Source organism: Trachemys scripta, chromosome 5 (genome assembly GCF_013100865.1).
Source record: "Trachemys scripta elegans isolate TJP31775 chromosome 5, CAS_Tse_1.0, whole genome shotgun sequence".
Taxonomy (NCBI): domain Eukaryota; kingdom Metazoa; phylum Chordata; order Testudines; family Emydidae; genus Trachemys; species Trachemys scripta.
Window position 1 is genome coordinate 117,655,019 of NC_048302.1, and position 21,483 is coordinate 117,676,501.

Sequence of the window (21,483 nt, forward strand, 5' to 3'; positions counted from 1 at the left end):
CATTGGCCTGGAGCGGCGAACCGCGGCCAGTGGGAGCCGCGATAGGCCGAACCTGCTGACGTGGCAGGTAAACAAACTGGCCCGGCCTGCCAGGGTGCTTATCCTGGCGAGCCGCGTGCCAGAGGTTGCCGACCGCTGAACTAGCCCTTGGCCTAACAAGGCCCTTTTTTTGAAGCGCCTTAGGCAGATTTTGGTAACCCTGTGGTTCCAGGTCAGGAATAATCTCCACAATGTATACAGTTATGGGAAGGTTTAAAAGTGCTAGAAAATTGGTATGTTACCATAGCTTCAGAAGAGTTGTATCTTGCAGGAAGATTGCCAGGGCAGGGCCTCTCTCTCTGAGGCCCATCCTGACAGACATAGCCACCTCTTGTATAAGCCCTCTGCTGTGACCCAAATTAGCAGAAATGATAAACTTAGGACAGGAATTGACACGTTTTGTTTTTCTCATCAGAAGACTGTTTAATTTTTGACTTAAATCAGAAGCTGAATTCAATCTCCAGCGGTGGAAGGTTGGGATGCTTGTCAATGGCCACCAACAGAGAGATAAAGTCACTGGAGTTGGTGGGAGGTGACTGCAAGTAAAGGACATCAAAGATGGAGTTGGGGGAATTGTAAAGTTTAAAATCTATCCATTTTATAATTCAGCATCTGTATTTACCACAATAATAGTGATTAGAAACAGAGTCACTCTGTGAAATAAATAAGCTGTGGTCTGAAGCAGAGTAAAAGGGTGGAAATTGCATGGAATCTAGGTAGGAAGGCTTTGTAAAGCCGAATGGTGGCTATGTAATACCACCCCACTCACCACATAGTCACCTACCACAAGAAGGTGGGGAAGCCAATTGCAGCATGGAATATCTGTTAGATATACGAGTTATTGGGAGGGCTATATAGCTATATCTATTAGTAATGGGGGCTGTATTAAAAACCATGCTATCCAAGTGGATGGTTGTTGGTTCTTTGTGTATGGCCCATGGGCTTTTTGTTTGTGTGCCTTCAGCCAACAAATTGCCTTCCCATCCTGTGACAAATATTTTGACGTTGCCCTGAATTGCAACCAGAAAGTCAAACAAGTGATATTTTTCACAGAATAAAAAGATACAACAATTTTCAACTCAGGAATATTAAAACAATTATGTGACTGGGTGTACTGGGCTCTTCAGGGGGCTCTGTGGTCCTATTACACTGCACCCCAGGAAAGGAGCAGTGACGGAGGGTCCTCCAGGCCTGCCAAGAGAGGCTTCATGGAAGTAGCCAATCAGAGCTAAGCAGGCTCAGATAAAAGGAACTGCAGGGCCTTAGCAGGTCAGTTCCTGGCTGGGATCAGAGCAAGATCTGGCCCAAGGAATGAAAGGAATAGCAAGAGTCTGTTTCTGGCTGCATTTTGCTTAGATGGGCTTGCAGGGGGAGAGAGGTCCTAAAAAGCTTAACCCTGAGGTAAGGATGAAGCAAAAAGGGCCCAGGGAAGAAGTGCCAGCAGACTGAAATTGAGCTGTGCATAGCTATTGTGCGTAGAGTCCCTGGGTGGAATCTGAAATAGTGGGGAGGCCTGGATTCCCTTAGTGGCCACAAGTAAAGTGGTGTAAACCCCGGAAAGCGGGCAGGACTGAGTTGGAAGCTCAAACAAAGGGCTGCATTTAAAGGGGGCCCAGTGCCAGGACTGAAGACCCTAGTAAGGGTAAATAGACTGTTTGCTTAATACCCTGGAAAGAGTTCATTTTTGACTGTGATTTGGCCAATGGGCTGAGCCACTGAAGACTCACCAAGAAGGGTTGACAATCGGCAGGGGTGCCAGGAGCAGGGAAAGGCCTGCAATACTAAATGCAGCAGCAAGATGCACTCAAGAGGTGGATGTCCCCTGCTAAAAGTTCATTTTGACATCTTTAGTCAAAAGAAAATGTGATATTCTGATATAAAATTGATGTGAAACAAAACCTTTTTATTACATTTCATCCACCAGGGCCACTGTGGTACTGTATGGGAGTTGTGATTTGGGTGTTTCATGCCCCTATTCTCAACTATGGGATGTACCCTAGTTGCACTTTGGTTATGGGACCCCCATGATGCACCTAAGCAGGTTATCCAGAGGCTAGATGGTGGTTTTTCATGGTTGTAGTCCAGTCAGGGAACCTGACCCACAGGGGACATGAGGCACCCACCCTACAGCTCCCATAAGGTACTGCAGTAGCTCAGGTATACGCAGATTCACACTGAGCTGAAATGTTTTGATACAATTCAATGAAATGCTTTGTTTTGGGTCAAACAGACCCCAAACAACTCATTTTCCTCTTGGGGGAAATTGTCTGTTTTGTGGAAACCACACTTTCAGTCAATAACACACTTCAAAGGAAAACTTCCAACCAACTCTACCTATGTGAGCATGTCAGCTGGGCCAACTCTAGGCTGTACCAAGTGTGAAACCTCACAGAGATCCATGTTACTAGCCCTTCCTCTCCTCTCACATCCAGGATCGTTTGTGTCCAATGGCTTGCCACCCACCTTTAAGGATGAAGTATGCCGTGGGGGGTGGTGAGGGTCAACTTCCACACAACAGCTGAAAGCCTTTCTGCCCCATTCTAGCTGCTGAAAGCCTTCTTATTCTGTCAATAATATTAAGCACCTTGAGGTACATTGCTTGTTAACTTTTCTGCATCCCCCTAAGGTCAAACATACCTGTCCTGCTCAATTGTTGAACCCTCCAAATCCACAGATGTCATGCAGGTTACACATCTGTCTGAGGCCCCATGTGTTTTATTTCATATGAAACCTAGGATCAGCCTTACACAGCAGCCCTTCTGCATTTCTGTTGGCCCTACACTACACTACAAAAAGGGAGGATATGGCAACCCATAGCTCCTAAATATCTCACAATTGTGCACTTTTATATGAGATGGTAATATGGACCCAGACTTTCAAACTTACGCAGTTGTGTGTACAGTTGTGTGTACGTAGAGTTAAGCATGCAAATAACAAATGTGTACAATGGATATTTGCATAATCACAACTAGTTTTATGCTGTTACACTTGCATGGAATTGAATGCACCTAGCTGAAAATCTGGCCCTATGCTACTAGAAATGGTTGTAACATTAGGCAAAAATTAATGTAACTAAGCAATCTAATCATATTTAGATACTATTCATAATTTTTTCTAACAAATATCTACTAACAATAGAAAAGAATGTTGATTACACACTGTAATGAGATTCCTGAACTGAAAGTTATAATCTATTTTGGAAGACTGTTCTATGCCTAGTCTTTAACTTTTAATCACCTTAAGGTAGGAAAGAACTATATAAGCAACAAATTTTAGTTTCAATAGTGTGTGGCACAAGCGTTTCTCCTGTAAATAATTCCATAACTTTAATTTGTGCTAACATTAACAAATACAAAGTCATACTGATTGTACTGCACTGGCTGGGTTTATTTTAGCTTAAACTTCCCTCCTAAAAAAAGGAACAGCAAATGCGTTGTTTTAATTTTCCTTATTCTGTACAGATTGGAGAAATCAACAAATGGGTCTTAATTACATGAGGTACAAAAAACCCCAGACTGTTCTGGGTTGTACCCAAGAACTAATGCTATGGCCATATCAGATTATAAATACTAATTTTTCAGTTTTGATTGTAAATGTTTCTAAAAATAGAGGGACTGAGGGAACATTTACAATTTGTTACAATGATGAATCACTGTTACTTTTCCAAGTTAAGCCTTGTAGGGCCTTTTGTAAATGTATATGTGACTCAATAAGAACTAGATCAGTGGTTCTCAAACTTTTTTTTTCGCGGACCACTTGAAAATTGCTGAGGGTCTCGGTAGACCACTTAACGATCTTTCCAAATGTTGTCTGTACCATTAGCTAACTATTGGATAAAAGCGTTACATTAAAAAAAATCCTTAATAATAATTAACGTTTATTGTTCTATAAATAAAAGCACACAACTCATATTTTAATATCAGTAGTCTTACCTTTCAAATGCGATAGATGTGCCCTATCTCCCACACCATGGCAGCTGCCAAGCTGGGGCTGGGAAGAAGGGGGGGTCTCTCCCCCACCACAGCAGCCACAGAGCTGAGGCTTGGAAGGAGGACCATCTCTCCCTGGCAGCCATAGCCCTGGAGCTGGAGAAAGTTGCCTCTTTCTCTGGCTGCCACAGCCCTGTATATCCCAAATTCCCCCCATCCCCTCTTCTCACCCCACTGCCACCTCCCACCTACCTCCTATTCCCCCCAAGGCCACCATCTCACCTTACGTGTTCATCTTCTCCAGGGTCCAGGCACGTCTGCATGGCTCCACTAATTAGGTGGGTGGCCCTTCATTCTCTTGTCTGCGGCTGCCCAGACGTGCACTTTAGAGGGAACTATCCGTGGACCACCTGAATGGAGCTCGCGGGTCACTGGTGGTCCACGGACAACAGTTTGAGAGTCTCTGAACTAGATCAACAACATAATACAATGAAGTAGAAAGTCAAAGAACTGTATGGAGTTTCTGTAAATTCAGTGGATGTTTTATCTTGGCTGTCAACCTTCCAAGATCCAAATGTGTCACAACGATCTGTTTCATGTATGAGATCAAAAATAAAACACACATAGAAACTAGGGCCCTTGTGCAACAAGGAACTTGTGTATGTAGCAACTTTAAGCATGTGAGCAGTCCCAGTGAAGTCAGTGGGACCAAACATGTTTCAAGTTAATCATGCGCTTGTGTAACTTGGTTGAATTGGGGCCTAGGAATAGTGTGGGGTTCATTTCTTTATTAATGTTTGTTCTTTGCATTCTGGTAGTGTGCACGTTGTGTTAAGCCATCCACATACCAAAAAAATCATGCTCCTACTCTCATGTAACATAAATGAATAAATATGAGCTATCCCCAAATGCCCCACTAACTAGTCACTGTTACTAAATAGCTAATTTCTGTTAAGCATCACAGTAGAAGTAGGTCTTGAGAAGGATTTGAAGTAGAAGAAGGTAATAGACATGATAGCATGTGTACCAAACAGGGATCTGCAGAAGGGCAGAGTAATAGGAGGGCAAATGCAATGAGAAAGTGATTAACTATCACAAGGCAGATTGTGAAGGGACTCAAACATCAGGGCAAGAAGCTTCTACTTGATGGAATGAGGGGGGGGACCCAGTGGAAGGATTCAGAGTATAATGTGAGGATCAGAGTAGAAGGCAAGAAAGATTATCTCAACAGTTGTATTTTGTATGCACTGGAGAGGTGTCATGTGGGTATGAAAGAGGCCAGAGAGGAGGGAGCTACCAGTAATCAACTCTAGATCTGAATGTTTCCTGCAACCTCACTTTCAATATTTGGGAGGTGCGGGACTGAGAGTATGGTTCTATTCCAAACTGCAATTGGCTCGCTGTTACTGTCTCTTTGTTATTGTTCATTTGTTTGTTTTGTGGCTTTTTTTGGTTCACAGGTCTAACCATTTTTTAACCCAAAGTCACAAATGGTTTTGGAATTTTGACAGACTTTTTAATGTTTTTCTTAAATAAAACAACGGGAAATTATGAAATGAAACATCTTTCTGAAACACAAACACTTCGTTCAGAAATGCCAGAATGAACTGTTTTGACATTTTCAACATTTAGAAAAAATCTTCTGACTAAACCAACTTGCTGAAATTGACCCAAATCACAAATTGTTTTGGTCAACCCAAATCTGCATGTTCACCGAGAAAAGGTTTTGTGCTAAAAATTTTGCCCAGCTCTAGTAAAAGACCTTAGACTAATCACTTGTTATCTTTGTGCCTTAGTTCCCTCATAATAGGGGGCTGAGAATCATTCTTACCCACCTTTATAAAGTATTTTGAAATCTGAGGCAAAATGTATATATTTATACGTCTGATTAATGTATGTAAAAAGTGAGACAGCGGGTTTATGTGGGCTGGCACCAGGCAGATGTCTAAAATAAGTGATGCCTCTATCGGCATCTGTAGACAGTGAACATTTCATAAGAATGTTTAGGGATGCACTTTTATAGGTGCTACTGTTTCAGTCCTTTAGCAGTAGAGTGGCAACATGCCCAATTGCTGTCCATAAACACCCAAATATTTACTTTGGAATGCCTTCAAGAGAACAATTTAAAGTTAGCACAGATGGAAAATCAGTACATCAGTTTGTTAAAAGAAAATCCAGCACTTTAACTATTTGTTTAGGTGGATTATCTTAGTAAAAGTAAAGCTGAATTACTTCCGCTGCTACATATTTTATCAAAAATATCCTACATAATATAATTAATATACATCATAGTAAAAACTTCAAATTATTATTTCAAATTAGAGATAAGGACAAATTTTGCCTTGATAAAAACAGTTGCAACTTGACTCCACTTACACCATCATACACCTGATCCTAAATGTTTAGGGTCTGAATCAAACCCTACTGAAGTCAATGGAAACAATCCCATTGACTTTGATCAGACTTGATCCAAAATCTTAATCTGGTTCAAATGCAGTAGGAAGTCTAATTTGTAAAATTTGACCTGCTACTACACCATTGAATATTGCATAGTATTATAAGTAAGGCTATGTTTTAGTCATGGGTATTTTAAGTAAAAGTCATGGACAGGTCACAGGCAGTAAACAAAAATTCACTGCCCATGACCTGTCCATGACTTACTATATACCCTGACTAAAACTTGGGGGATATGGGGGGGGGCACAACCTGGGAGGACATGCCACGGGTGCTGTGGTGGGAGAGGGGGTTGGTGGAGCTGGGGCAAGCTCCCTACCCGGCTCCTGGGAAGCGGCAACCCCAGTTCCTAACTCCGTGTGCTGCCTCCACTCCACCCCAAACCCCGGTTCTGTAGCTCCCGTTGACTGGGAACCCGCGGCCAATGGGAGTGCGGGGTGGTGCCAATGGACAAAGGAAGCATGTGGAGCTAGGAGCTGAGGGAGGGGAGTTGCTGTCACCCTTTTGGGGAGCCCCCCAGGTAAGCACTGCCCCGCATCCCAGCCCAGAGCCTTCCCACACCCAAACTCCTGCTGCTGGGGGTTGGGAGGCCCGAGACTGCCCCAGCAGGGGCCTGTGCGAATGGCCCAGGGGCTGCCCGAGCTGCTCAGGTGGTTCCCAGTCCAGCTGCATGGGCCACTGCAGAAATCATGGAGGTCATGGGAACTCACAGAATCCGTGACCTCCGTGACAAACCCGGAGCCTTAATTGTAAGTAACTTATCCACTACGTCCACGTTCCTATTCAGACACTAGTTCATTAATTGGACCGGAGGGTCATGCAAAAATCCAGGCAGCAAGTCAACCTGTGTAAGAGTCTATTCCTGAAGTCCAGAGGACTACTCATGGCCCAGGAACTCAAACTCTGAACAGGGAACAGGAAAATGCCCCTTAAATATTTGTACTCATTAAGGACATAGTTGGTTCTTGAAGGTCTGCATCTCTGGGTGCTGTTTGGAAAGCTCACCAGTAGGAAGATTACCAGGTGTTGTTCCCAAAACAAAGTTTTAAGGAGCACTAAGGAGTCATCTGTTAGCCGAGTCATCCGTTAGCCACCTCATCAGTCCTTTAGAAAGCTGATAGGCATTAGCTGGCTTTTATTCTCTTTGTATTTATAGTACTGGCAGAATGGTTTTAAAGCATTTGTTGAGTTTAATACTTAGCAAGTAATGTGTGCATTCTACAACACTAACTCATCAGGTAACCATTTCAGTACTGGCAGGGCTTTCTAGCAAATTGGCATCAGAAGGAGACAAATGAGACTGGTTTTTATTGTATTTTATTCCCCAAGATGCAATAAAGCTTCCAAATGCTGTTACTAGAGGTTTCAGAAGAACAGTTACTGCAGAGGAATATTTTATTTGTGCCAACATATAGGATAGACCATCCAATTAAACTGCTCTTTCTAGCTGCATGACTGATATCTTTCCATTCTCATACTTATTTTTTTTTTTTTTTGCCAAATCTCTCCCGCCAAATAGCTCCAACAGACAATCCCAGGGAGATACCATTCAAGGAAAATGAATAGATATGTTCAGAAAGGAGAAGTCAAAGGCCTGGTCTACACTAGACATCAATCCGGGGTGTGAAAATCCCACACCCCTGAGCGGTGTAATTAAGCCGACTTAAATACCAGTGTAGACAGTGCTAGGTCGATGGAAGATCTCTTCCATTGACCTAGCTACCACCTCCCGGGGAGGTAGATTACATATACCAATGGGAGAACCCCTCCATCAGCATAGATGGTGTTTACACTGAAGCCCTGCAGAGGCCCAGCTGTGCTGCTGTAGCATTTTCAGTGTAGACAAGCCCTAAGAAATTCTGTCTATGGGCTTGTCTACAAAGGGCTGGCAAAGCACATTAGAGCTTGTGCTTTGTAAAGTGCTTTAACAAGCTGCACAATAACCACCTCATGTAGATCCTGCTGGTGTGAACTAAAAGGATCAAGTTTGCATTAAGGTAGTCTGCCCTGCCTCTCTCCCCCCACAGTTCATATGACAGCTGGTTGAGATTTTTTCCATCAAAAATGTTTTTTGATGGAAAATAGTTTCCACAACATTGAAACTTTCCATGGAAAATTTTTGATTTTTGCCAAACTCTTCAAGTTTACATCAGGAAAGTCATAACAAAATACTTCATTTGGGGTTGGGGTGACCTGAATCAAAATATTTCAGTTTGTTTGAACTGAACTGAAACATTTCCATTTAGATCAGTTCAACATTAAACTGTCTAACATTAAACTGCCAGCTAAACTGGCAAAGTATGTCATGGTAGTTGAGGTTTTGTTACTGTTACTCCATATAATTTTTCAATCTTAAGTATAGAAAAGAGAATGGTCAAATCTTTTGGGGGGGAAATCACAACACTTCAATGTCAAAAAGTGTTTGGAAAAAAGATTGCATCAAAAAAATTGCCTTTGTTTTAAAAGAGTTTTTGTTCAAAAAAATTCAGCTCTAAATTGAGCATCAACAAAATTCTAACCAAAGCTCCTAAAATCCTTTCTCATCATCCTTTTGGATCCATATAAAGCCTAAGATGGGTTCTCTGGATTTTGTCACTTATTTGGTTGGACTGCAAATATCCCTTTGAGTGTTTTATCCTACTAGTTTTATAAGCTAGGCCTCCAAATAGGTAACCAAAATACTTTCTAATACAGGGGTGGCCAACCTGAACTGGAGAAGGAGCCAGAATTTACCAATGCACATTGCCAAAGAGCCACAGTAATACGTCAGCAGCCCCCCCATCAGCTCACCCCCGTTCCCCCCGATCCCAGTGCCTCCCTCCCACTGGCAGCCCCGCCGATCAGCACCTCCCCCTCCCTCCCTGAACCCCCCGATCAGTTGTTTCATGGTATGCAGGAGGCTCTGTGGGGGAGGGGGAGGAGCAAGGGCATAGCAGGCTCAGGGGAGGGGGTGGGAAGGGGTGGAATGGGGGCAGAGCCTGTGGCAGAGCCAGGGGTTGAATTGAGCATCCCCTAACACATTGCAAAGTTGGCGCCTGTAGCTCCAACCCCGGAGTGGGTGCCTGTACAAGGAGCCACATATTAACTTCTGAAGAGCCGCATGTGGCTCCGGAGCCACAGGTTGGCCACCCCTGTTCTAATATATTAACAGGAAATAGCCCCTCCACCCCCCACTTTCTTTTTAAATGTTTGCATGTCTTGGTAGGTATCAGCCCAACAGCCTTGTAGACTGAAATCCTCTTTGAATAGCCATATCAGGATGGCAGAGGCCATAGTCCTGCAACTTTCCCCACACTAATGGATTTTGCTAGAGCTGGTTGAAAAATCCAATTTTATTTTGGCCAAAACAATAAGTGAGTGAAAGATTTTTGTTGGAAATTTTTCCTGAGGAATTTTGATTCAGTTTCTATTTTTAAAAAATTTAAACAAAAGGAAATTTTCACATTGATTAATTTCAAATGGACACTTGTTATTTAAAAAAAAACCAAAAAACAATTTATAATTATACAACTGGAATGGATCTCAAGAGGTCATCTAGTCAGTCCCCTGCACTCATGGCAGGACTAAGAATTAGACCATCCCTGACAGGTGTTTGTCTAACCTGCTCTTAAAAATCTCCAGTGATGGAGATTCCACAACCTCCCTAGGCAATTTATTCCAGTGCTTAACCACCCTGACAGTTAGGAAGTTTTTCCTAATGTCCAATCTAAACCTCCCTTGCTGCAATTTAAGCCCATTGCTTCTTGTCCTATCCTCAGGGCTTAAGAAAAACACTTCTCCCTCCTCCTTGTAACAACATCCATTATAAAAACGTTCTTTTTTATAACTAAAATGAAACTGAAAAGTGTTCATTTAATTATTAAAAGTTTGACAAAACAGTGAAAACTTCACTAAAATCAAACATTGATGAAACTGCAGTTTTGATGGAAAAAAATGTTGGGTGGAAAATGTTCACCAGCTCGGATTTCTGCCCTGACATGGAAAGACAACCTGTAGAGATGTCAGAGTAATTGTTTCCATAGCATCATGGGGTGACTGGCCCCCTGAAGGGAAGTCAGGGCCCAGTCTACCCATGATGGGCTTCTTCCAGGAGAACAAGCCCGTTTTAGGCAGTTGATGACTTCTAGGTTGGTTATCTGCTAATGAGCACCTGGACCTGATGGGCTCTGGTAGCTTTTTCATTGGAGGGTGGACCCTAAGGAGTGGAGCTTCCCAGGAATAAAGCAGGAATTCTCCCAGGCAAAGGAACTTTAGGAGGGAGCTCCCACATAACTGTAGGAGGCCCAGCCTGTGCTGGTGGGAGAAGAGCTGCAGTTGGCAGGAAGACCCTACAGAGGCACTAGCTCCAGGAAAGCAATGAAGGTCAAGAGGGCCTTGTGGGTAAAGGGTCTGGCTGGACCTGGGACTCATGAGTGGCTACATTCATCTGGAGTCTACCTCCCTGCTAAGAAGCCTAGATGAAAGGCGTTCTGGTGTTTCTGTTGAATTTTCAAATAATAAATGAGACCCTTGGAATGGTGGAGAAGAGGTGCTGCTTGACATATGACAGCTTTGAACTTACTGACAGCCCAACTAGGGAAATGAAGGTAGGATGTAGTGCCACACCTGGTTACTGGGGATACATGAGCAGGGCACGGATATCTTACAATAGCCAAATCAATCCTTAGTGGCTTCTGAGACTAGCAAGAAGGTGACAGTCTTTGGTTTGGATATCTGACCACTGAGAACTGGACTGAGTGCAGCAAACTCATTTGACATAGGCCAACAAACAGCTATCAAATGGCAACAATTTTTGAACCAGGGACCATGAGGTAAAAAGTTGAATAATATATTACTAATCCTCTATGTCATTTAGCTAACCACTTGACTCCCCTTCAAACCAAACCACCCAACACCGTTTGTAACTGTGCTGTGATCAGGTTAAGAATGTATCAGATTAGCTGAGCCACACAAGTGTCTTGGTAAAGTATACATTATTTGTGGGATGTCTTAGGGCCCAGAATCTTATAGTAGTAGCTTAATTGTCATTGTTTCCTTTTTCAGATGAAATAAAGTTTTATCTCATTTGTCATCAAAACCATCCAACTTTTTTCAGAACAAAAGAAAGAATGGATAGAACAAATGTATAGGAAGTAGGATTTGACCCCACTGCCCAAGCTTTATCTTGCAGGATACTGAGAGTTGTTTACACAATGTATATACATGCACCAAAGTTAGCAAGAAAAGATTCTCTCTAATTTATATATGTTAGAGAGAGAGTGGTGTGTGTGGTTATTATGCTCTCATAAGATCAGTCAGACCAAAGGGCAAGTCTCTTCACAGAGTTTTCTTTAGATTTGAATGTACAGTAAACAAAAAGGTTTGCACTCTAGGCCACTCTTTTAGGGATTGCCTAAGAACTGAGAAATCTTGTGAACACGTGCACACATTTGGAATACTTATATTTTGCAAAGGGTAGGAGAAATAGTTGTTCAAAGGACTTGCATATGAAACTGGGTTTTAGTTGCAGGTGTTTATGACAATCTTTCTTATTCCAGACATTTTGTTTCTTTCGGAGATTCTCCCAATGAGAGATGTTTGCTCATTGCTTTTTTTAGTACAAGCAAAATACAGGCTTCCTTGAGTGAAAACATGTATTCAAATCAATGCAGAACATCTTAATTCTGGCTAGAATCTTGGGGCTGTATTTGTGTTCTCTAATGAGATTAGTTCTCTTTCCAATTTAGCTGGCCTATTCAAGCCCATTTATGGCTGTACAGCAGGTTTAGAAGCTTCCCCATAAATTTAATCCACTCTTCAGTGGTGACAAATAAAATGTCATCCTTCAGTAAAAAGTTATCAGATCTCAAAGGGTAAGATTCTAATTTTTCAACCTTAGTTTCCAGTTGTAAATAAAATGGACATGACCAGAAATAGATCTCATTAGGCCTTTCCATCTCTGGCCATAACTGAATCAATATACTTCTTGGATTTTAATTAAAACTAGAGTTGAGAATTAGTCTCTAGCTATCCCAGTACTTCCTATCTCCCCTGTTTAATCTTTTAGATTAGAAGCTCTTCACAGCAGTGGCTGACTTCATTTTGTGCTTTGCATGCAGTCAGTGCTCAGCTAATAGGAAATGATATACTTATTGAACCACAGACCAACACTAACTTACCTAGGTTTGTGGTTTGATGTTTACCAAAAATTTAGAGAACATAGGCTGAGATCATTTGCATAGAATTGTAGGAGTGGAAGGGATCTCTGGAGGTCATCTAGTCCAGTCCCATGCACTCATGGCAAGACTAAGACAGGTGTTTGTCTAACCTGCTCTTAAAAATCTCCCGTGATGGAGATTCCAGAACCTCCCTGGGCAATTTATTCCAGTGCTTAACCACTCTGCCAGTTAAGAGGTTTTTCCTGATATCCAACCTAAATGGCCCTTGCTGTAATTTAAGCCCATTGCTTTTTGTCCTATCATAAGAGGTTAAGGAGAACAATTTTTCCTCCCTCCTCCTTGTAAAAACCTCTTAATGTACTTGAAAACTGTTATGTCCCCTCTCCGTCTTCTCTTCTCCAGACCAAAAAAATTGGGTTTGTTTAATCTTCTTTCATAGGTCATATTTTTCTAGACCTTTAATAATTTTTATTGCTCTTTTCTGGACTTTCTGCAATTTGTCCACATCTTTCCTGAAATGTGGCACTCAGAACTGGACACAATACTCCAGTTGAGGCCTAATCAGTGCAGAGTAGAATGGAAGAATTACTTCTTGAGTCTTGTTTACAACAGTTGTGCTCATACATCCCAGAATGATTTTGGCTTTTTGCAATAGTGTTACACTGTTGACTCCTATTTAGCCTGTGATCCACTATGAGCCCCAGATCCCTTTCTGCAGTACTTCTTCCTAGGCAGTCATTTCCAGTTATGTATGTGTGCAACTGATTGTTCCTTCCTAAGTGGAGTAGTTGACATTTGTCTTTATTGAATTTCATCCTATGTACTTCAGACAATTTCTCCAGATTGTCCAGATAGTTTGAATTTTAATCCTATCCTCCAAAGCACTTGCAAACCTCCCCCATCCCTGCTTTGTATTGTCTGCAAACTTTAAGTGTGTACTCTCATTATCTAAATAATTGAGGAAGATATTGAACAGACTTGAACCCAGAATTGATCCCTGCGAGCCCCCACTCATTATGCCCTTCCAGCTTACTGTGAACCACTGATAACTACTCTCTGGGAACAGTTTTCCAACCAGTTATGCACCCATCTTATAGTAGCTTCATTTCAGTTGTATTTCCCTAGTTTGTTTATGAGAAGGCCATATGAGACTGTATCAAAAACCTTACTAAAGTTGAGATACACCATATCTACCACTTCCCCCCACACTCCCCATCCACAAGACTTGCTACCCTGTCAAAGAAAGCTATTAGGTTGGTTTGACATGATTTGTTCTTGACAAATCCATGCTGGCTGTTACTCATCACCTTATTGTCTTCTAGGTGTTTGCAAATTGCTTAATTATTTGCTTCATTACCTTTCTGGGTACTGAAGTTAAGCTGACTGGTCTGTAAATCTTGGTGTTGTCCTTATTTCCCTTTTGATAGATGGGCATTATATTTGCCCTTTTCCAGTCCTCTGGAATCTCTCCCATCTTTCATGACACATGCCTGGGAATATTAAAGTTAAAGTAAAGTGGGGGGAATGGGAGTATAATGCTCTTTCCTCTGCTGAAAGCTTCCCCTTCTCTCCCTCGCTAATCACATAAAGCCTGTAACTCACCTAGTTACAGAGGAGCCTCAGAGAGGACTAGTCAGTGGAGACACACGCTCCTTCCTGCACATGTTCCATCCCAACCTCCCTCAAGGTGCAGAAGGAATCCCCCGGTGGCTAGCAATGTGCAGGAGATCTGGACCATCTGCATGAGCTCACATCATTTTAGCCCCACCCAGCAGAAATGATACACTCAGGATCTTCCATGCCCATAAAGAGAGTGAGAGGGACAGAAGTTGCCTCACTATCTGCAATTACTGGAAAACAAACCTTTCTGGGAGGTTTTTTGGCCACACTCTCAGCTTTATTATTTGTTGCTTCCATATAGATCTGGGTTAATGCATTTAAAAACAAGTGCTCTTTAAGTGTTCAGTAAGCCTGTTTGATGAATCAAAATAAACTAGCTAACTAAATACACAACTAACAAGGAGAGGGAAATGTGGAATTCTTTACTGATCCCATTGTAAGCAAATACTGCAGCTCACGTGACCTCTAATGAAGTGAGCTGAGGCTCCTGCCAATACTGATCCTAATAAAATGCTAAGAACATTGTCAGATTTAGGTTGTAACTTACTTTCCTTCATAGGACTTCTCAGAATGTCCTTTCTTTTTTAACACCCCATTTTTAGGGAATTGCATGTTAAGTCTGTGGTGTTGAAGTCTGGATGGGGTCTCCTTATGGAATAAGGTCTTAATATGAAACATACTCAAAGGGAGATAAATTATAGACATCCATCTTTTCTTCTTTGTGGGTGGCTCCCATTCTTTATATACTGGGCACTTAAGAGAGGTTAAAGTAACACAAACACAGTTCTACAATATGGAAGTGGATTATTAAAAGCATTTGGCATGCACAGAAACTGGACATTTTGGCACCATCCAGCCCTTTGTCAAGACTTAACCATGTAAGGCTGTGCTGATTTTTATTTATAGCATCAGCTTAGAGCAGGGTATGTAAACAATACAGGGAACCTTGTTAACATGAGCATGAGAGAGCCCCCAGCCAATTGGCCAGCGCTGAGGATTGTACTCATTACCCTAAACAGATACTACAGCAAGTTGGGGTGGTGGAGGGGAGGGATCCTGCTTAAGGCCTTTTCACTTGATTTATAGCAAGATTCCCAAAGGGTCCCAGAGAGAAAGGTGATTAAGAGTTCACGGTACCTAAAAATTTGAATAGCTAAAACCCATCAGTGACTGCAGTACCTAAACCTTCTATACATACATAAACAAATATCCTAGCTGCTAGCAAACCACAAGCATGCATTATGGGGAGTGGAACTTGTTTCTTCTCCACCTGACAGGAGACTCTCTGGCTATTAGGGCTTATAGCTTTTTCTTTCAGAGGGAAAATATGTTCTATCCTGCTTGAGTTTTTCACTTTGTAATGTATTTTTATCAATAGATATCGATTATTGCATACACACATTTACACTAATCAAAACATTTACCAAACCAAAATGTCCAGTTTTCAGAATGGGGGGTTAAATCTGGCATTACATTTCTAAACCAAATTTACTTGCAGTATTTTTATCTTGCTTTCCAGGCTTATTTCCTTTAACAAGGCCATGACTCACCCGTCAGATATTGGGCCAAATTCAGAGGCGTACAACTTGGAGCAACTTACACCTCCTTTTAATTTAAACTAATGTGCTTAAACTAATGTGCTGCCAAGTCTTAGTGCAACCCACTGGCGAGCAGGTGTTACAGGTCCTAGTGCAAAGAGAATACAAGGTTGCCATGGTGGCCCTATCTAGAGAGCTTTAGTGCAAGCTATAGCAGCTCAAGCGTTTTGCTCTGGAAGTCCCCAGTTCAGTCACCAGGTTGATAGCCAAGGTGGCTGCTGTAGTCAAGGAGAAAGCTGAAGGACAACTGAGGTCTGGTTTCCAGAGGTGCTGAGCACCCCATAGCTCCTATTGATTTCATTTCCAGCTGTGAGGTGCTCAGTACTTCTGAAAACAAAGATGGGAGGGTGAGGAGATTTGAAAGTGATGGGGCTCAACTCTGCAAACATTCTGTTGAAAACAAGAAGCAATGTTTGAGTTGTAGAATTTCAAAACAGCACCTGAAACCAATTAGCTAGCTACTGTTTATTCTTTCCACTTAACTTGAATCCAGATCTCTGCGGAACTCATATCAAAACTTGTAGGTTTTAGTCAGGTAATCTCAAAAGAGAGAACACAATAGCTCTGTATTCCTAAATTCAGCATTCTTATGGGAGTTTTTCCATTAGTGTCCAAAGGTTTCTGGATCAGGCTCTAATTGAATAGTTCTTGTTACAAGTTAGTAGGCCAAGAGCCTTTAAGGAGGTTTTCACACTGCATCAAATTTAAAGCCTTTTTTAAATTAAGGTTACTGCAACTTTCTGTACTGGCCTGGGCTCTAGCTAATTTAATAAATCTAATTTACTAATATCATTAAGTACATGTCAACTGTAGCTTTATCAGCAAATGAGCCTTCAGATTTAATTTGTCAATCCAGTTTGATGTAGCCTTTGCTTTAACTCTCAATCTGTCTTCTCTGTGAATTAGTTACCCATGAAAATTTATGATGACTGATCTAGGAAATCATCTGGGTTGTATTATCCGCAGCCAGCATACCATCAATTTGAGTTTTCTTTGATGTACCAGAGAGCATGGATTTAGCAGAGTGAGAGTCATTCAGTGCCAACTGATGTGATCTGTTGTCTCATATGTACTTCAGACCTTGCATGTCAGTCTGAATTACTTAGAACTTGGGCAAACTGTTTCCAGAGGGATTTTTTAATACATAAGTTCCTATAGTTCTCTGTTCCTGACTTACGCTTTGCAACAATCCCACTCCACTCCTTATGTGCTCAGTCTTTGAGTTTAGACCTGTAGTAAATGTAAATCTATACTAATCCTTTAACTCTTGTCCTCCCCTAGATAGTTAAAAAAAAATCAGGCAGGAAAACATCACAAGTTCACCAAGTAACTAATCTGTCTACTGCTAATTAAGCTCATTTTGTGTGATTTTAGTCACACGACTGGTCCCTTCCCTGGCCATTATTACATTTGCAGACAGACACAAGGTTTTATAATGGGCATATTTGCAGAAGAATTATCTGCAATTTACATTTGTCTTTGACTAGGGGAGAATTTCTTTTTATTTCACAGTAACATTTTTATTCTGCATGGTTTGAGGTCTTCTGATCATAATCTTTATTCCCTCCTCCATAATCCTTTTTAATTGCTCTTTGTAGGCTGTCGATATGCAATTAAAAGTTATGTAACACTATTTCCTGGGCCACAATACGGTGAAAAGTGATTCACCCAGTTATTCTTAGAGGAGCAATTAAACAGTGATAAAAGGAGGACTGCATGATTTCTGGTAAGTGTTGTTTAAAAATACAGCAGACAGACATTAAACAGCATCTGCCTTCCATGTAGGTAAACATTGGTTTGGAAGTGATTAGAGTACAAAAATCCTCACTAGTCAGTGGACATCACTACAAACTAGAAATGTTGCCCTCTAGTTCATTGCATGGCACAAATTACTACTCAGGAGATCTGGGTTCAGGATCACTTTCTTCGGCAAGTATGGTTATGAGTATTAACACTTCACAGCTCTTAAGCCCAAGGTACAGCATGTATGCGTCTAGTTTAAGTACTAATATGGCCCCTATTACTGAGTGCCTCAGTCTGTATTTATCCTCCTAGCACATTGCTTCCTCCCACCCCACCATGACTGTAGGCGTGTGGTGCCACAAGTATTCCTGTTCTTTTTGCGGATACAGACTAACACGGCTGCTACTCTGAAACTTGAAATATGTGTTAACTACTTGTGCCAAACAGTCTGTTCCACCCTCTATTTAGCTGTGACATGTTTCCCAGACCTGAAGAGCTCTGTGCAAGCTTGCCTCTCACTAACAGAATTGGGTCCAATAAAAGGTATTACCTCACCCACCTTGTGTCTCAGACAGCAGAAGCGTTTTCCTTCTAAAAAACAGAGGCTACACATAACTGTTGATGGGGGAGGAGGGAGCACACAATGTAAAGGTTGGGGGGAGGGGCCCCAATGTTGCCTCTGGGTGAAGAAACCTTCTAGTCCCACTTTCTTGGGCCAGGGCAGCCAATCCTGTTCCTGGCACCTTCCCCAGGGACCTCCCCCCGCAGGCACCAAGCAGTATCTATGAAGCTGCCAAAGGGTCTGCAGCACCTGCAACAGGGCTGTTTTCATTCCTCAAGTCATCACACATTTTAGTGCCACACAAATTTGGTGTCTCTTCTCACTTTTGTTGAAATGATTTACATTAGAGATGCAGAATCATGGAACAGAGAATATTTACACTGAAGGAAGTAGTTAACCTATAGCTTGTTTCCGGAGTGAATGATTTGTGTCCCACAGTTTGGATCATTGTCCCACATTTGGGGTTTGGCAGGACGAGGTATGGCAGCATTAAAAGTAGGCCTAGGAGTCCTGGGATGAGATTCTGTATATTTATCGTAGCTGGGAAAATTGGGGAGATGGGTGAGCAGGATCAGCCTGAAGAGTAGATGAGCAGCTGGCAACTGTTAAACATCTATAGCTATACTGGCCAGCCTGGGGGAAGGAGCAGCCAAAACTGTAGAGCAAGCCTAGTAAGGACATCCCAGAATGAAGACCTGGAATGGAAAAACTTGTAAACCCATTTCCAACTGTCCCAAATTCCTTTGTCAATGATGTGAGGGCCTCTGTAACATGCACCTTGGAAGAGGACAGAAAGGGTGAGGTAGTATCTACAGTTAGGCCTGTACCTAAGAGCTTGTGCTCCTGCACAAACTGAATGGAAGAGAAAGAATTGGTGCCAAATCTCTTGAGGAAATAAACTTCTTTCTTGTGGAAAGTTGTTCTGTTTAATTGATTAATTGATTCAACTTTTGCCGTTTTTTATAACCCATTATTAGAATATTCTATGTATTGTCTTAGGGAAGGACAAATCAGCTGAGCAGCTGAAATTCTTATTTTCTCATTCCAGTATAGCTTATTTATGGGTCAAAAGTGTTGAGTGCCCTCCACTTTGGATGAACCGAATCCTGTACCTTTTTTTGGGTGCCAGTTACAGATTTCCAAGGACACAATGTCAGTAATGTTTTCCCAGAAAGGAAGATGATGTGTCTGAGTCAGGCTGAGAATGGACATGTCATTTGCACAACTTTGCTAATGGCTGATTCAGTACTCTGAGAGATGACTGGATTTCAAAAATGTGAAGATGAAATATCTAAGGAAAAAATATTGCGTCTCATTTTTAAAAGACAACTTTCATCATGATTTTAACTTAATGAAGGCATGTGGTTGGTTTGCATAGTTCTCTGCTTTTGTAAGATTTTAATGTTACTTAATTCTTCCCCCTTAAACACGTTTTGTTTGTGCGATATTACTATAGCCTATCCCTTACCTGACCCTTATTACCACAGTATCTGAGCACCTGCCACCTACTTTATGTATATATCCTCACAACAGCACTGAGAGCGAGGGGATTATTATTAGTAGAGGTGGGGAACTGAAGCACTGAGAGATCAAGGGCTAGATTGCAACTGTAGGCACAGCCCTAAGCAAGGGATGATTTCATAAGACTAAAGAAGGGACTTAAATGGAAAATACTAGACCGATGCTGGTGGAAGCCTGGCAGCCATTTCCACCTCAGCATGTGATCACCGAGCCAACTCCCTGATAGGTGAGCCTAGTTTTCCATCTCCATTAACATGAAGCAGATCTCCTTCTGCTTCATTATTTGGACAGTACCAGAGCACTGATACTGTACAACATATCGATCAGTTAAGATCTGTGTCCCAAAGCTTCTGTTTTCTGTGAGGTCGTTGAATTCTTGTTCTAGAAATGGAGGGTGATGTTGATAGGTGGATGCTATAGCCCCACACAGGAAGTGCCAGGCCTCATATAGAGGTAAGATTTCCTGTAGAATTGTTTAATGGGATGACCAGTGCAGGAAGCAGAGAGGGCTGAAAGACCAGGGTACAGAACTCTCATTTGTAAGGTGAAGTCCTGTATTGTGGGATGGCTTTAGGAGAGCTGGATAAATCTGATGTAGCGATACTATCTCTGCATTCCTATTTACATTAGGGAGAAAGCAGTGCAGAATGAACTTGTGCAGTTATTTGTGAGCTAAGGACCTTGTCCCAGACACAGTAGCAAAACAATTACATGAACTCTTGCAGAGGCTTTGGATGGGCTTCGTGTACAGCTGGAAGGCCTTCAAGTGGAATTGCTAAATTGCAGCCTTCCAACTAGTGGTTTGTTGCAATACTTTTCTGCAGGGTCTCTGTGCCTCCATTTCTGCATCTATAAAATGGGAGAGTGTTTGTATAGCACTTTGAAAACACCAACTTATTTATAGTAATAAGTTAGAAAATAGGTCCCCATTGTATCAGGCATTGAACAATCACTTAAGCAGACCCTACTCCAAAGAATTTACAATCTGAGTAGATAGGATAGACAAAGGAAACATTACTATCCTTATTTTACCAATGGAGAACTGAGTGTTCAAATGACTTGCCCAAAGTCTATTCAAACCTGGGAATTGAATCCAGATCTCCTGAGGCCCAGTCTACTGCCTTACCAGAAGATCATCCTTCCAGCAAGTGTTAGTATTATGATGACCAATGTAAAGGCTCTTAAAATCTCAGTATTTTCTCCTAATAATCACTTTCATAGATGTCTCTTACTCTTACTAAAGAGAGAAGCCACAACCCTTCTGCTCAGCTTAGCAACCCTTCTGCTCAGCTTAGCAGAAGGAAAGTTCAGGGGGTGAAGAAGAAATTTAAGCTGCTTCAGATCAAGATAAACTTTGAACCTTTCTGCTCTAGGCAATAAGAGGAATTTAATTCCAAGGGGCTGAGTTTTCAGAGTTTGATGTTGAATGAAAGGGAAAGCTATGCTGGCACAGATTGACCTATGCTAACACTATTTAAAGTTACAAGCCAAACCAAATAGTGGAGAAAAAACCTCCCTTGTTAAACTGTCTGTGCTTTAGATGAAATGGTATTTTAACTCTTTCAACTCAAATGGTCAGGGTGTTTGTACATGTACTAGATACAAGTTATCAGAGATGAGTTGTATTGATTGTAATTCTCCTTATGTAAATTTTTAAATAAAAAATTGAACTACAGAGGTTTTTTGGAGTCCAAAATGGAAACTGAAATCTCTTATCCCTGATAGTAGGAAAGACCACTCATTCTGACCTGCTGATGAAATAGCCACATAAAATTACTGTTATTTTGTCAAGTATCAGAGGGGTAGCCGTGTTAGTCTGGATCTGTAAAAAGCAACAAAGAGTCCTGTGGCACCTTATA